Raw genomic sequence first — 18407 nt, forward strand, 5'->3', positions numbered from 1 at the left:
CTACCACTTCACGACTATATTTTGAGTACCTTTTGATACAGCTAAATTGTTGTCAATCAATGACGGGGGCAATAATGATGGAAAGCGTTTTTAGTATTCATGGCGATATATATATATATATATATATATATATATATATATACCTAGTTACAGTGGAATACATCCACTTGTTTTCAATAATAGAAATATTAAAATTACTAAGTCTCTCTAAAGGAGATTACAGCAGCGTTACTGGATATTAATAGTTATCGCCATACTAATATGGCAGTCTATAGATATAAGACTTAAGCTGTCGCTGATTAGCTCCAGCAGGCCATCGCCTCTAGCTAGCTATATGACACACGAACCTGCGTCCATTAAAACCTTCGAACAGGGGAGGTCAGACGCTTCACCTTGCTAGTCAGACATCTGCAGACATGTTTCAGGGTTGTTGCCCTTTATCAATGCAGCGTAGTCAGAACCAGCAGGTGTCGCTACTGACCGTCTGTTCGAAGATTTTATTTACCTAGTTACAGTGGGATACATCCACTTGTTTTCAATAATAGAAATATTAAAATTACTAAGTCTCTCTAAAGGAGATTACGGCAGCGTTACTGGGTATTAATAGTTATCGCCATACTAATATGACAGTCTATAGATGTAAGACTAAAGCTTTCACTGATTAGCTTTAGTCTTATATCTATAGACTGCCATATTAGTATGGCGATAACTATTAATATCCAGTAACGCTGCCGTAATCTCATTTAGAGAGACTTTAGTAATTTTATATATATATACATATATATATATTTACCCCCCACACACACACACACTCACTCACACACACACCACACACACACACACACATATAAAAGTGTGTGAGTGTTTGAATATGTAATTGTATATATATATATATATATATATATATATATATTATATATATATATATATATATATATATATATGTTAATAAAGGTACAAACTGGCAAAAAAAATGTATCAGGTCCGATTATGACATTTATACATTTATACATTGATAAAACTTCAGGGAAGACATGGACGTTGCAGGAGTTTAGATCACAAATGATCAATAGATGTCAAGTGATGAATAGCGATTGTGATATATGCTGGTATTTTCCCGGTAGAGTTATAAGTTAGGTTCGTTTTAGTTATTAGATTAAGGCAGGTCATCGTTCCCGATTGAAATATTGTTTACAGCCAATCATTATTATACAGTTATAACATCCCTGGATTTAAGTCGGAGAGTAGGCAAGAAATCAGACTGAACACTAGCGTGATTTACTTATTGGATTACGTCATCATAAAACCTCTATATATATATATATATATATATATATATATATAATATAATATATATAATATATATATATAATATATATACATATATACATATACTCACATGTTTCAAATATATTTCAATATGTAGGAACGTCAGGTTGAATTTTAAAAATAAATCTCTAACGTCTGAACGCATGACCTAAACAATGCGAAGCTGCAAATATTTCGAGATTGGTAAAACCAACATTTTCCTATACAGCATAGGAATTTCCTCCCAAGGTTGAATATTGTGATAAGTTAAACACTACTGCTGCTGCTGCTGCTACTACTACTACTACTACTACTACTACTACCACCACTACTACTACTACTACTACTACTACTACTACTACTACTACTACTACTACTACTACTACTACTACTACTACTACCACCACCACCAGTAGACACGTCCAATCGCTGTTTGTTAATCGTAAGGGCATTGCTTTCATCGCGGCAATGCCAGACCGCACACCCTCTTAGCAGATGTAACAGAAAATATTTGGGCCTGGCCGGGAACTTTTGCGGTACTTTCCATCTTTCTCCGACCTTGCGCTTCAGATTTTCACCTTTTTCAATCTCTCTGCATTCATTGAATGGACAGAGCTTCAACATATTAGAGGATGTAAAAATACACCTGGAGGGGCTATTCGCCAGCAAAGGTAAGAAATTCTTTGAGCAGAGATCTACCCACAAGATGGTAGAATATACTGGAATGAATGGCTAGTTTTATCCCTGATCCAATAAATCACTTTGTGTTAAAAAAAATCTTGTGTCATATTTCTACTTAAGAAATAGAATGGAGATTTTGACTAACCAATGAATAGCAAATCTTCACAAGAGAAAAATATTAGTCGAGACAAACACTAGGAAAATATAACATAATGAAATAGGTTGCTGAAGTCAATGATAACCTCAAAGAACAGATCCTTACTAAATAGCAAAAATCTGTCAGTATTAATGCCGAGAAGGTTTCTCAAATCAAAACAAATATAAATTTCGAGTGATTATATCAAGAACTTGGTAAACAATAGTGCAGATCGAACATTAAGAAAAGCAGTTTTCATTTGATAGGGAAGTAATGGCGGTGAAGGATTTACCAGTAAGACATTTGCTGAAAACAACATTGGCCGAAGAATCGTAGGGAATGGGTTACAATGGCAGAACTAACTTACAAATTACAAATTACAAATAACGAGAAGGTACTGGACAAGATAAATTTTAAAACTGCAAGTTTCAAACATCTAATTCTGCTAATTATGTAGAAATGATTATCTCCCTTACGTCACAAGAAAACAGTTAGTTAAAATATTTTGGAGGAACGTGAAATGGAAATTTGATGAGATCAAATAACACCTGAGTGTCTAACTTGGTGGTGATTCATCTTAATTCCTTCAACAAAAGAAACCACAAACTCTGAGAACTAGAGACTCATATCTTCCATTCCTACAATCTACAACTCATTAACTGCAATTGATGCAGCAAAGACCTGTTGTTCTGTTTTCACAAGACCGGAAAGAATATAAAGGCTTTTGTGGCTATAAGGAACACATAAACAAAGAGTAAAGAATGCATAATAAAGTTTTGAACTGGTCATAGACTGAATACCCGAAGGCTTTTGATAGTATTTCCCATCCGTTGATCCTGGAGTTATTATCCATGAGTAAGGTGGATCCAGTGAAAGAAGAAAAAATGTAAGAAGAAATATCGTGAATATTGCAATTTTGCTGATACAAACTAGAGAATTGAAAATAACAGGAACCGATCACCATTGAATGAAAACCATTCCAAAGGATTGCCCTTTCCGATCTCTTCTTTTAATCCCGATTCGTATAACTATTATGTCAAACAGGATGAGACACGTACAGAAATGTGACAGTAAGACATCAACCGTGTTTTGTATATAGCTGACCTCAAGACGTATGATGCAAATAATAACCAACTAGAAATACTTCTGCAGACAAAGATTCGAAATAGAAATATGTGCTAAGGCAAATTGGATGGAGAGATTTAATGAAGAGCCATAATAACATGCTAAAAATAGAAAGTAAAATAAGGGAACATCAAAAGCAAGTCTACAACTATTTTAAATCCGATAACCTAAGCAGTGAAAGTGTACAAAATATACTTTTGAAAAATTATTATAATGGCTTACGTTTAATACTAGAATGTAAGTTGAATCAAAAATATCACGAAACGAAAAGAAAAAAATAAGCCTCACATATGTAGCTGCTCCGATAATAACTCATAATAGCCCCAATTGGACGTTAAGCTAATTTGCAAGACTTGACCACAAGAAAAACAGAAAATACGTTCTGTATACTGAACGCATAAATCCAATTTAGAATAATTATACTTACTAGGATTACTGGCTTGTAATGACCTTTTGCAATTAAAAAAGAACTAAATATCATTATAGTATAACGCAAATATCTAGAAAAGTGTCAGAGAATATTATTCCCCGTAGCTACTAAATGGAAATAAAAGGAATAAAGAGTGTTCACTTTCTAAGAAGAAGTCATACAAAATATTGTATTCACAGCTGAGAAAGAAAAGAAACAACAGAAATTCAGAAAAGCCTCTGATCTATACTGAATTCAGGGCTGTAGAGAAACATGGCGAACCTCCGGGAAGCCAAGCATCAGCGAGATCAAAGTCTATAAAAGCAACACTGAAGCATTTTCCATTACGGTACCAGATAAATGCATTTCCTTTCAGAAAACTCTAACAGCATTTAATGAAGCAGAGTACAGTAAATAAATTTATTCCCTTTCTTCAAATGCTGCTAGAGTTGCGACTTCCAGTTGAAGATATGCCAGCATTAACAAATCCTCCACAAAACTGATAGCACCACAGAAGGTCTCAGAGAATCAAAAATCGATGATACTATTAGCTATGTCAATACACAGTTACAGAGATCAAGAATAATCGATCACATATTGTCATCAAGTAGAGCAGGATATGAAATATCTTTTCATCGCGATAGGACAAAGTAAAATGAATACCATATACCGCAAGTGTTTCAAAAGCCGAAGAAAATGAAAGCGCTCCACAAAATCTCTTTTCCATCCGGTTTACGTTGATATGCTCTTATAAAACAAAATTAATATCATGAATAATTATTGAATTTATGAAAATCTTTTTATCAAACATTGTTACTGAATCAAAAAATTTACTCGCTCTCTCTCTCAGTCAATTATTCAATCAATCAATCAATCAATCAATCAATCAATCAATCAATCAATCTATCTATCTATCTATCTATCTATCTATCTATCTATCTATCTATCTATCTATATATATATATATATATATATATATATATATATATTATATATATATATATATATATATATATATATATATATATGTATATATATCAGTTTATCTATCTATGTGTGTATGTGTGTTTCTGCGGCTGCATATCAACGATATGACTTATTCATTGTAGAATACACTGTATATGCTATCACAAATGAGATCTCAACAAGCTACAAAACTGGCACATGCCACACACATACACACATATGTGCCTACGATTACACACATGCACTCACAAGTGTATCTGGGGTATTTAGATACGTTATCCAGTAGGACGCTATATGCAATTTTCTGCAGGTCGAGGGAGTAGAGGTCGCTGACTATTCAGCTCTCAGAAAAATTGCTTTGCTCTTTTTCGTCTACAACTTCCTCACCCTGTCTTGCAGTTGTTATCTCATCACCCTGGGTAGTTAGTGTAAGAAATTAGACTGGTTATTACATCTGTAATCTCGTCCTTCAAAGGAGATGTGATGGGAAATGATTGCACGGAAGTCTTTTGTTTCGCATGTGTAAATATTCTTTACTACGATAGGCACAAGGCCCAAAATTTTGGGAGAGGGGGTCTGTCGATTAGATCCACCCAATACACAACTGGTACTAAGTTTATCTTCCCCGAAAAGATGAAAGGCAAAGTGGACCTAAGCTGATTTTAACTCAGAACGTAAAGACAGACGAAGTTCCTATTTCTTTACTGCCCACAAGGGGCTACACACAGAGGGGACCAACAAGGACAGACAAACGGAGTAAGTCGATTATTTCGACCCCAGTGTGTAACTGGTACTTATTTAATCGACCCTGAAAGGATGAAAGGCAAAGTTGACTTAGGCGGAATTTGAACTCCGAACGTAACGGCAGACGAAAGACCGCTAAGCATTTCACCCGGCGTGCTAACGTTTCTACCAGCTCGCCGCCTGCGCATGCGTAAATATCGAAGCAATCGTTATTATATATAAGACGGATCAGCATATAAGTCATATATAAACCAATTGCTGTATGCTAGCTGAGAAATATATATATACACATACCTGCTAGGAATTTAGGTTTAAGTTATATAGTTCGTTGATTGGATCAAGTTTATACATTGTTTAAAACATTACTGACATAACAACTAAGTGATAAGCAGCAGTAAACGCATAGTCCCACACTATAAGTTGGTTATTCACACAGAGCCATAATATCAACGGACTATAATAACAAAACAAAAAATATATCATCGAAGATCTGCATTCTCAGCAACGTTGTGGGACAATGCATATCTTGTAACAAAATAAGCTGTGAACATTATTATATAAAGAATATACCAAAGAGAATAGTATCAATATCGGGTTCAAATTATGGAAGCAATTTGGAGACGGGGGTTAAATCTATTACATCGACCCAAATGTTCAACTGGTATTCATTTTATTGACTCCGATGGGACGAAAGGCACAGTTGACCTCGACAGACGGACGAAACAACGCTAAGCATTGTGCCCTTGCGTGGTTAGAATTCCATGATCTCGCCTCCTTAGAGAATCGCATTGTTATGACCAATCTTACTATCATCTTAAGATTGTGGTGATAGTAATAGTACTGTAATATTAACTTTGCAATGAAGAGGAGAAATGAATTCAGTATAATTTTACTAGATTTAATAGGCATATATTAAATGGAAAATCAATAATAAACAAATATTCAAGGCATCGAAGAAATTAGAATCAAATCAATAACAATGAATCGGATAGTGTTATGTTGTGATTATGATAGCAGCGTCAGCAACAAAGTCGACGTTGGATCAGTACTCCGAGCTAGGTCATAGTTGAGCTTCATAGAAGGTTAGTAGTTGTTAGAATCTCTGAAGCGGGCGTTTAGACATTGAGATCAGTATTTGCAATGTTGAACAATTTGCGTTGCCATGCGTTATGATCAGTGTTTGTGATGCAGGTATATAAAGTGATCATCAGTTTTGTAATCTTGTGCTGATCTTGTTTAGTGCAAGTGGATGAGATGGAATAAATTTGATTTGGTACGAGCTATGATTGTACTGACTGCCGTCGAGGAAAACGAGTTTTGCATTAATACCTTCAGGAATAATTTGCAGTTCAACACAGAGACAAACACACAAGCACATAGATTTGTACACACGCACAACACAAACATGCACTCACGCGCACACAGGAAATCACAGTGTATAGTTCAATAGGTAATCGCAAAGTTAGAACGCAGCAGAGCTTTTGAAATAGAGACATCAAGTCTCTTTGTTAAAAGCAATGGAGCTCTAATACACACACACACACATACGTATACACGAAACATTTATATATACATATCTGTAACATATAAATATACACATATGCATATATGCACATATATATATACACATACATAAGTATACATATACGTATAGATGCATAGTTATAAATGCTATGAATGTAAAAGTTTGTATGTATGTATATATATATATACACACACACACACACACATATATATATATATATATATATATATATATATATATATATATATACCCCACTAATATAAATGTCTGAATATGTACATGTGTGTGCGCGCACGTCTGTGTGTGTGTAAGCATAACTAGACAAAGCATAGCTACAGAGACATGTAAACTTTTCTCAATACATAGATGCAATATATCTAAATTGAATGCATATATACTCAATAATGTGATATATATATATATATATTACGAAGATACATACCATTTGACACATAGCAGTATACTGACGAGATCATTGAATGATTGTCGTGAAGTGTTACGAATTGCACATGTTAGCAACTGTATACGTCACAGTTGCTAACACTGTGTTAGGCTGGAATTCATGCAAAGTAGCGCTTCTTAAATAACACCATTTAAATGCCTTACTCGAAGAGGTCTCGGTATTCACTAAGTTAAACTAAATTGCTTAAACACCTGTTTATACATTTCGTATTTGCTTAATAATATTCAGCAACAAGGAAGACAAAGGAAATATATTTCCATTGCAAAAATAAACGTAAGATAAATGATCCAGTCATTGTTATTTCAAACTTTACATGAAGCAGCATTTAATGAGATTCCTTTTCACAAAACAAGATCTCTAACTATAGAATTAGGCCGGCGTCGTCATAAGGACTTCAAATTTGACTCAATTGATTTAATAGACTGAAGCCACGAGTAAAATAGCCTGCTATTAATAAAACTTTCCTTAAAATAACATTTATTTTTAATAGCGGAAACGTTTTCAGGCATTAAATGACTTATTAAATACAAAGCTGACAAAATCTGTAAAATCGATACTGAAGCATAAATAATGAATTTAAATGCAGTGTTACTTTATCTAATATTGTACTCTTTAGGTGTTAAAACTGAAACTGTTATAATTTGTTTATATACGTCAAACTAATTGTGGGCTAAATACATGTGTGGCGCGCACTAAATTTTCCTGTAACAACAACAACAACAACAACAACAATAACATCAACAATAACAATAACAACTACAATAATAATAATAATAATAATAATAATAATAATAATAATAATAATAATAATAATAATAATAATCATTTTTATTAAAGGCACAAAACCTGGTATTTGTGAAGAGGAGGATAGTCGATCACATTGTCCCCAGTACTTGACTGGCATTTAATTTATCGACCTCGAAAGGATGAGAGGCAAAGTCGACCTCGGCGAAATTTGAATCAGAACGTAATGGCGGACGGGTGCAGAAAACCTGTCGAAAAGGAGCGGGGGAACTATAGATCAGCTATTCATTTACAAGTTAATCATCAGAAACTACAAGAGAAGGCACACGAATTTGAGCATGGCGTAGATTGATCGTCGTCAAAGATATGATGCGATACCAACTTCTTTGATAACAAGATCTATGGGAAAGCATGGAATAGGAAAAAACGCGAAAAGCTTTAAAAGGAACAATATGAAATGGTGAAGATCTCAATTGGTGGCAGGGTATCAGGTGTTATAACAAATAAAAATTAGGCGATGAATCTTCCAGGGTGGCTACATACCCCTTGATTTTTCTTCTTGGGATGATTTCATCGAGTAAGTTACTGCGTAAGATAAAGTTGGGGTATGATCTGGGAAGTTGTAAAGTATCTATAGATGATATGGGGTTGTTCACCAGAGTGTGACAGAATTAGATTGTCTAGTTCAACTTGGACAAATTTTCTCAAACGATATCAAGATGGAGTTTGTACTTTCAACATATGCTGTGATGGTGATTAGACGAGGAAATCATGTCAGGACAAAACGTGTATATATGTCAAGTGGTTAGCTGATGAAAGCAACTGAACCTTAGACTGAATATAAATATCTAGGAATACGTGAGGAAGATGGAATTAAGCGTGATGATATGAAAGAAAAGACAAAGAAACAGCATCTGCGGCGGTTTAGAAAAATACTGGATTCAAAGTCGAATGCTGCAAACATAATTTCGGTAATAAACTCGATCACAGTTGCAATGGTTCGGTATCGCGCTGGAATACTGAAGTGGACAGATAAGGGGCTAAAGGAGTTGGAATATATATATATATATATACCGGATTAGTGATTATATGGTGTGCCTATATTGTAAAGACGTACAAGAAAGCTCCAAACCATGTGTGGGATACGTGCAAACATGAAAAGAGCATATGGAGGAAGAGGTCTGATATGTGTGCAAGACTGCTTGCATATTCTATGAGGAACGTGTTGAGATATGTAACCCAAAGTGAGGAATCTCTGCTAGTAGTGTTAGAAATGAGGACATGATGAAACCAAGAATAAGGAAAAGAAGTAGAAGGACATGGGGAAGCACTACTCAACAAAGGAGTACGTAGCCAATTCTATGTAGCCACAGCTGACGTTGCTATAGAAAATGGATAAGGCTAGTTAAAGAAATGAGTATTTAAAAACGAGACTAAGAGCATTATACTTACAGCGCAAGGCTGAGCTTTGGTCGCAAATTTGAGGGTCAATCTTAGAAATGAGCAAAGGTCTATGTTGTGTCGACTTCGTAATGAATTTGACGAAACCATTACGCATATTGTAAATGAATAACCTCGACTTTCCCAAACCCAAAAGGAGTAGCGAAATGATGAGGTAGAAAGTGACGCATTAGAAACTGTGAGAAGAGGGACAGGTCCTGTAACGAACACAAACTATAGAGAATGGCTGAATCGGATTCTTGCAAAATCCTGAGGGATTTCCCAATTCAAACGGATGAGGTAACTGAGCAAAACAAGCCGAGCATAGTAATGGTGGACAAGGCGCACCACATGAGTTCTATAATTGATGTTGCGTACCCATTTGACTCAAGGATATTTAAGAAGTATGAGAAAATAGATGTGTACAATTCTCTTAAATACTAGATAGCTTGACAGTAGAAAAATATGTGAACATAGTGCCAAATTTTGTTGTGGCTTTAGGGTCAGTATCAGAATGTGTTCAGGGAATATAAATGAACCGGAAATAGAGTACTCCGTAGAACTGTTTCACAAAAGTTTGCTTCCTTGGCACAGTCAAAATAATCAGGTAAGTAATTGTGAAAGAGAATAAATAGTAGTCAGCAGGTAAAAAGACTGCTACTCATGCAAGTCTCCAGTTGTTCCGACAAACCCCAGGGTTATATGTGTGTGAATGTGTGTGCGTGCGTGTATGAGTGTGTGCATGTGTGTGTGAATGTGTGTGCAGCGTGTGTGTGTGTGTGTGTGTGTGTGTGTGTGGATACATAATCTATTGGTTACAAATTTAGAAAAAAAGGATCACTTATACACACACAGTCAAATAATAATACACTCTCTATCAGATACTTGTGTGGAGTACGCATATATGTGTCTCTTCGTTTGTATGTCTTTGAAGAAAGACATATATACACAGAGAAGTATATATAAACATATACATAAATACATGGATATATTTATACGCACCCTCATATATCTTTAGAAAAATTTCAATAGTATCTGAGGAAATACATTGAGAAAGTAGTTTAGTTGTTACCTGATGTTCATATGGGCGGTTTGCTGACAAATTCCGAAAGGTACAAGCAAATTGTTACGTTAACAATCAGCGAAAATTATCAATTTCTCAGGTATATCATTGGAACATAGCACACAATCCCCTTCACTCGCTACATTAAACTAAACAACTCAATCTTATGCATATTCTATAATACAATACATCCGCTATATGCCCTTAAATGTCTTCTCCTCAAATTTTGCAAACAAATCTTGCTTTTCTTATGTCGAAGCATCTTTCAACAGAGTAGCAATTATATTTATATGAGAATTCAATGACATCTATCGGTTAAACAAAATAGCATTAATAACAAACATGATTAGATAATACGCATAAAAACTTCGTTAAAATTATTACAAATCTACCATTTTCAATAATAGTAACTTCTCCGATTATCAAAATATTCTTCAATTTCCTAAGGACATTTTCGACGCACAAACGCAGAAACATATCAATGTATATTTAAAACCACCTATCTGAGGAGTCTTATACCGAAAGAAGTATGTACTTATCTGACGGGCTTTTGGAAATAATATTGCGAGAGCAGATCAATATTAGTTTCACTTTGTACAAATATACTTAATACTATACGTTCTTATTATATTATAGCTGAAAGAAACACTAGAACAATTCAAATTGAAATTCTGATTAAAACTAGGGACAGAAATAAAATGCTTTACGGAAACAGCTGATATACTTTCCACACATTTAACCTCTCTTGACACGAGTCCTTTTTAACGCTAAGTATATCTTAAAACAACTTCAAGTTTTACATTATTCAATTTCAACCTATTAGAATAGTGTTAGTCTTCTTATTGCTATGTTATACTATCGTAGTCGCTCTTTACTTTCCCGATAATATTTGAAATATTATTCACGACACACGATATATATGAGGGGGTGCTGAAAAGTTCTTGGCTTTGGATAAAAGAAAATAGAGTAAGATCATTTATGATTATATTCAATACACCCTCCCTCTCACATCCACACACTTATTGCAGTTGTTCTAAGCCATGTAAAAGAACTATGAAGTTTGGGCCCCTAACCAGACATCTCCCGATTACCTTAAAGATAAGTATTTTTCAGCCCCCACCCTCTTGTTTCAATCATTCTTCTGTTGCCATGCTGGAGGAAGGAGTTCTGTATTCGTTCGATTGTACAACAAGCACATATATATATTAGTTCTTTCAAACATAAATAAAATTCAAATAGGACAGCCTACTCATTGCCGAAGGAGTTGATTATATTAAACCGGCTTCCACGAGATGTAACACATGACAAGAGTGTGGAGCAAGAGAATAAGGCGGCGAGGTGGCAGAAACATTAGCACACCAAGCGAAATGCTTAGGTGTATTTCGTCTGTCGTTGCTTTCTGAGTTCAAATTCGGCCGAGTTCAATTTTGACTTTCATCCTTTCGCGGTTGATAAATTAAGTACTAGTTTCGCACTGGGGTCCATGTAATCGACTTAATCCCTTTGTCTGTCCTATTCTATCCCCTCTGAATTTAGCCCCTTGTTGGTAATAAAGAAATAAGTGTGTGAGGCACCGAGCAGAATAAAAGCAAACTCTGTCCCTTGTAAAGGCAGAATAGTTATTTGAGAGCCAACGGCAGCAAAATCCTTGGCATAAGTTGAGCGCCACAAGGATTACAAGGTTTCATGTTAAAATTAAATAGAAGACTAGCAGTATCGCCCGGCGTTGCTCAGGTTTGTAAGGGAAATAACTATAAAGCATTTTTAGAGAGTTATAGCCAAAAATAGCAAAAAAATGGAAAAAATGATGGTAAATTTTTTTTGAGATTTAAAAAAGGTAGAGTTGCGTCCCCTAGACAGTTTGTGGTTCGTATTCCTGATTCTCGACCCATGTCGAATTTATCGATTTTTTTCAGAACTGGGGGAACTTTCAAAATTTTCGCTGCGTTAGTTTTGAATTATGACATTGGGCTATGTGTGTGTCAAGTTTCATCAGAATCGGTTGAAAGCCGTGGTCAGGGTGAGGGTACAAGCAAACAGACACACAGAAACACGCACAGACAAACTGCCGTTTATATAGAGAGAGATACACCACTGTCTAATTTTATAAAGGAGGGTCGAATAACGGCTAGTCGGTTGATCCCATCCCCAAGAAAAAGGGAAGATACCTCTGCAACAGAAACGCCATCAAAACAATTTGACTTTTACCCTGTATATTTTATTGTTTTTCTTATCCAACAAATGTTGAAATATAAATGTAAATCTTTCCTCGGTAAGATCTAAGTAAGTTTTGTTTCTTCTTTCTATAAACTTTCAGTTTGGTTGCATATAATATTTGATATTTTTCATTTAATTCTCATAATGATGTTCGGTAAATCACTTCTCCCCACCACTAATAAATATAGGCACACGCATCTACTTATTCATACACAGACACACACACGTATATGTATATATATATATATATATATATATATATATATATATAATATATATATATATATATATATATATATATATATAATATATAATATATATATATATATATTTTTTATTGTGTGTATGCGTGTGAGCGTGTGTGTGCGTGTGTGTGTGTTTGTGTTTACGCTTACATATATATCCTCTGTCATGATCACAGAAGATGCGGTTTCGATTCTCTCGGGCAGTCTTCGGCTGTTTTCTATCTAGAGGAATTTTATACCAAAATTTTGTTTGCAATTATTTACGTCTTCATCTACTTCGATTTCTATTGTTCGGAATATTTATTGCATACACGCACACATATACATACACACACATTTATACATATATACATACACACACATACATGCATCCATCAAGCCTATATGGATATATATGCATGAGAATGTATGTGTGTGTGTGTGAGTGTGTGTAATACAGTATTATTTCATTTTTAACCTAAATGATATTTCGTTATATTTCGATATCAGATTTTAGCCTCACCGAGTTTTATTTATTATCAAAAATTATACCCAAAACTCAGTTATGTAATGTAACATCTACAAAAAAAAATATCCTTCCTCGAACAATGCAGATGTCTACCTAGGGTATACAAGAAAAAACACTCCTATAATCTAAACTGTGTAAAACAGTCGAAATACACACAAGTACATACATGCATGTATAATGTTTAAGAAGCAGAGATAAAGAAACAGGGCGAGAAAGAGAAAGACAAAAAAAAAATATGTGTTCATGTGTTCGCATCATGACTTAACAACGTGACTAACCTCAATGTTTCATTTTGTTTATTCAAATATTTTGGTGTTCCCTTTCTATTCCAATCGATATTGATTCTAGGTGCATCAACCTTTTAAAACTTTTGTATTTTTATTTTGTGATGGAAATGGTTATTGGTGAGGATTTTTATTGCCATTTTATAACAGATGAGTGTCATCGGTAGGATGCTGTTCGAATAACTGATGTTGCTATCTTTAGATTTGAATACTTTTCGTCGATAAACTAAAGGGTGTTTTCATTTACTATGACCTTGTCTTAGGCTATCTCTGTAGTTCACTTCAGAGTTGTTGTTTAAGTTGTGTTTTAGTATAGGTGTAAATTTTCGTCCAAAACAATTGTTATTATCAAGAAAATTGCTATACCAGCCTCGCCCTCTGTTAAAGTGGCTCAACAACATCAACAACAAAAACAATAAAAACAACAACAGCAATGTTTATAATAAATTTTTCTACTAAAGACACGAGGCCTAAAACTTGTGGGAGGAAGATACTCGATTATATCAACTAAAATTCAACTGGTACTTATTTTTTCCACCCCGAAAGGATGAAAGGCAAAGTCGACCTCGGTGGAATTAGAACTAGAGACCGTCGACATACTGCTAAGCATTTCGTCATATCGTGCTGATGATTTTGCCAGATCGCCGCCTATAAAAAAAAATAATAACATTACTCTAGGCGCAAGGCCCGAAATTTTGGGGGAGGGAGCCAGTCGATTACATCGACACAAGTACGCAACTGGTACTTAATTTATTGACTCCGAAAGGATAGAAAGTAAAGTCGACCTCGGCGGAATTTGAACTCAGAACGTAAAGGCAGACAAAATACCTATTTCTTAACTACCCACTAGCGGCTGAACACAGAGGTAACAAACAAGGAGAGACAACCGGAATAAGTCGATTATATCAACCGCAATGCGTAACTGGTACTTATTTAATTGACCCCGAAAGGATGAAAGGTAAAGCCAACCTCGACGGAATTTGAACTCAGGACGTAGCGGCAGACAAAATACTGGTAAGCATTTTTTCCAGCTTACTAACGTTTCTGCCAGATCAACACCTATGAACATAAAATAATATTGCAAGGCATATTGTCTCACATTCTATTGATTATTTCAGTTCACTGAGTTGCTCGTTTCTGATTTCTACACAAAGCCAGAGGTGACAACAATATTGACTCCAGTATTTGACTGGTACCTTATTTTATCGAATCCGAAAGGATGAAAGGCAAAATTGGCCACGCCAGAATTTGAACTGAAATTTTGAAAAGAATAGGTGAGGTAGGCGTAGAAGAAGGTCTCAACGACAAGAAATAAAAAGAAGAGATCACATGCTTTCGCCTATTTTGATAACAGGGAGATCGTTTTCTTCTACTAGAGGCTGTTATGATAGACTAAAAAAATGAGCGGATAGGAGTAGGATATCTTTAAAGTAGATCTATTAAAGATAGAGTAAAATTTATGTTGACGTGAGTTGGAGTTTTGTATATTCGTTTCTTTTCTACTCTAGACACAAGGCCCAAAATTTTGGAGGAAAAGGCCAGTCGATTAGATCGACCAGAGTACGGAACTGGTACTTAACTTATGGACCCTGAAAGGATGAATAGCAAAGTCAACCTCGGTGGAATTTGAACTCAGAACGTAAAGACAAATGAAATACTGCTAAGCATTTCGCCCGGCGTGCTAACGTTTCTGCCAGCTCGCCGCCTTTAGGATTCTATTATATTATTAAAAAATGATTTAGCAAAATTGTTATCATTTAGTGAAAAGGGAGGTACATACCATAGAAGAGAGCGTCCGTTGCTTTTTTTTGTTGGTTAGGGGTAGTATAATCTATATTTTTAGAAATTAATGTGGGGATATATGGTCCGCTATTGTTTGCTTGTTTAGCTTTTTACCTCGTGTTATATATGTGCGTGTGTCCCCCGTACCATTTACTTTACTTATCTCCCCACCTCAGTGCTTTTCAAACATATGACTCCACCTCCCACTCCTCACACATATTCCTTCCTTACATTCTTAAATCTTCCTTCTATCCTTCCCCTTATTTCTTTTATCCTGATAGCTCTCCTCTCTCATCTCCTCGCATTATCTTGACCACATCTAGCACTCCTTTTTTATTTTTTACTTTTCTTCTTAATTCATTTCTTTCTTCTTTCCTCCCCTATTCCTTTTGACTAATACCATTCTCCTCCTAACATACATATCTGTACTCTTCTCTTCATCTACTTACCCCTACCTGTGCATTCTCAAAATTTCATTCACATCTCAAGACCCCTTTCAATGAACAACACATGGAATTTATGTCCCCACACTATCTACTTGTAATGAGAAAATATGAACTCCTATCTGAATCTACATACCATGGAGAATAAGCATTTCTACCTATTCTACACTGTACTTTCCTTGTATAATGGAAATGCAATTGCAACTTCCTACATATATTATTACGTTTATTTTTATTCTCTTATTTCCCTTTATACTTCCTATATCCATCCTTTTCCAAAATAACTCCTTACATTGAACTCTTCTATTTCCCTCTAGTTAACTCTCTAATAGCGTCTCTGGGGAAGGGATATCCCTAATATACCAGAAACAGCTGTAAGACTACCTTTTCTATTTATAGATGTCCTATAAATTCCACACTGCCTTGGTTTTGTTGTCTCATTTCATTTAACACACATATGCACACACACACATACACATACATATATACATACATACATACATACATACATACATACATACATACATACATACATACATACATACATACATACATACATACATACATACATACATGCATACATACATACATACACACACATACATACATACATACATACACACACACACACACATATATATATATATATATGTATATATATATATATATATATATATATATATATATATAATTTATAATGATAAGGAGTACAGAGATTTTTCCTATCCATAATCCACTTAACAGTTAGTTGCGGCATATATTTCGAAACGGTCTAAGGTCAATGATTCTGATGAAACTACACCGAGATGCTAGGCCGCATATCCAACAGTGTGTAGTTACTGAAGTTGAAACACGTGTAGGTACGGAAAATATGATGTAAATAATTGTTAAAGAAACCTTATTAATGTTATTAATTACTCAACGGATAATATGCAGTCTTGAACGGGACTCACGTAATTAACCAGCGAGAAAAGTTAGCAGGGCCTTACAACTCATTTTTAGCGCGAGCACCATATACGGACCGTTGTGGTTAGTCGATATCTGAAACCGACTTGAGAGGAAATATGGTAACTATCAGGATAATATATCCCTTTATGGTATACATGTATATATATTATATATATATATATATATATATATATATATATATATATATATATATATTATATATATATATACACATACATATATATATACATATATATATATATTATATATATATATATATATATATATATATATATATATAATATACATACATGAATAAACATATTACTATCATATCCAAACACAGCTTACGAGATAAAAGTGACACACCAAAATGAATATATAAATAAATACAGAAATAAATATAAGCGAAAATGAAATAAAAACATGAAAGCAGGCATTCCAAAGTTCTGTTCGCCTGCTTCCAATTCATCTAATGATAGTATTTATAGATATTTCTACTAAGAACCTTATATACGCTGGAGCTTATTGATGCATGCTAGATTGTATTTGTACGGGAATTTCTTATCGATATACATACACACATACATATATGCTTACACACTGACGTACATACACACAGAGGAAAACGCACAGACATGTATATGTATGTATATATCATACACTTTCGCCTGGAATATTGTGCCGTTTCTGGGCAACACACTAATCTCTTATAGTCTCAGACAACCAGACGCCAATAATGCCGATCAGTTTTCCTGCAGAATCCGCTCTTTTCCTTATATCCTTAATATTATATTATTGTATTCCTTGTTTTATATATCCCAACATGTACTTTAAGTATTTTTTCCAAAGAATAAGCATGTACACTCATACACAAACACGCACACACACACACACATATGTATGCATATACATGTATATGTAATTATGTATATATATATATATATATATATATATATATATATATATATAGGTATATATATATGTATATATATATATATATATATTGGCCTGCTCGCTTAGCCAGCGGGGTGGCGTCATTCAAAGGCTAAAACAATGCGAACGCATTGTGACCAGCGATGTGTAACAACGTCTGATGGTCTGGTCGGTCACGTGATCACGTGATATATATATAAATATATATATATATACTAGGTTCAACATATATGAAAAAATGTATGCACACACACAAACACACACACACACATTTATATATATATATATATATATATATATAAATGTGTGTGTGTGTGCGTTTGTGTGTGTGTATACATTCTTTCATATATGTTTACCTAGTATATTGGTATATGTATATGTAAATACACATGTTTGCGCGTGTATTATTTCTCTATTCCGTTATAGTATAGCACTTTGCT

General features: G+C 34.5%; 1 protein-coding gene across 6 annotated transcripts in view; it reads right to left on the minus strand.

The window, feature by feature from the left end:
* Positions 1-18407, minus strand: part of LOC115215680 — a 334565-nt gene that overhangs the window by 43174 nt on the left and 272984 nt on the right. The window contains exon 1 of one of the 6 annotated variants that reach the window (XM_029784949.2): positions 7337-7484. The exons of the other annotated variants lie outside the window; for them this stretch is intronic. The gene's annotated coding sequence lies outside the window, so the exon portion shown is untranslated. Of the gene's footprint in view, positions 1-7336; positions 7485-18407 lie in introns of those variants that run through there. 6 annotated transcript variants of the gene reach the window in all.

Source organism: Octopus sinensis, linkage group LG9 (assembly GCF_006345805.1).
Source record: "Octopus sinensis linkage group LG9, ASM634580v1, whole genome shotgun sequence".
Taxonomy (NCBI): domain Eukaryota; kingdom Metazoa; phylum Mollusca; class Cephalopoda; order Octopoda; family Octopodidae; genus Octopus; species Octopus sinensis.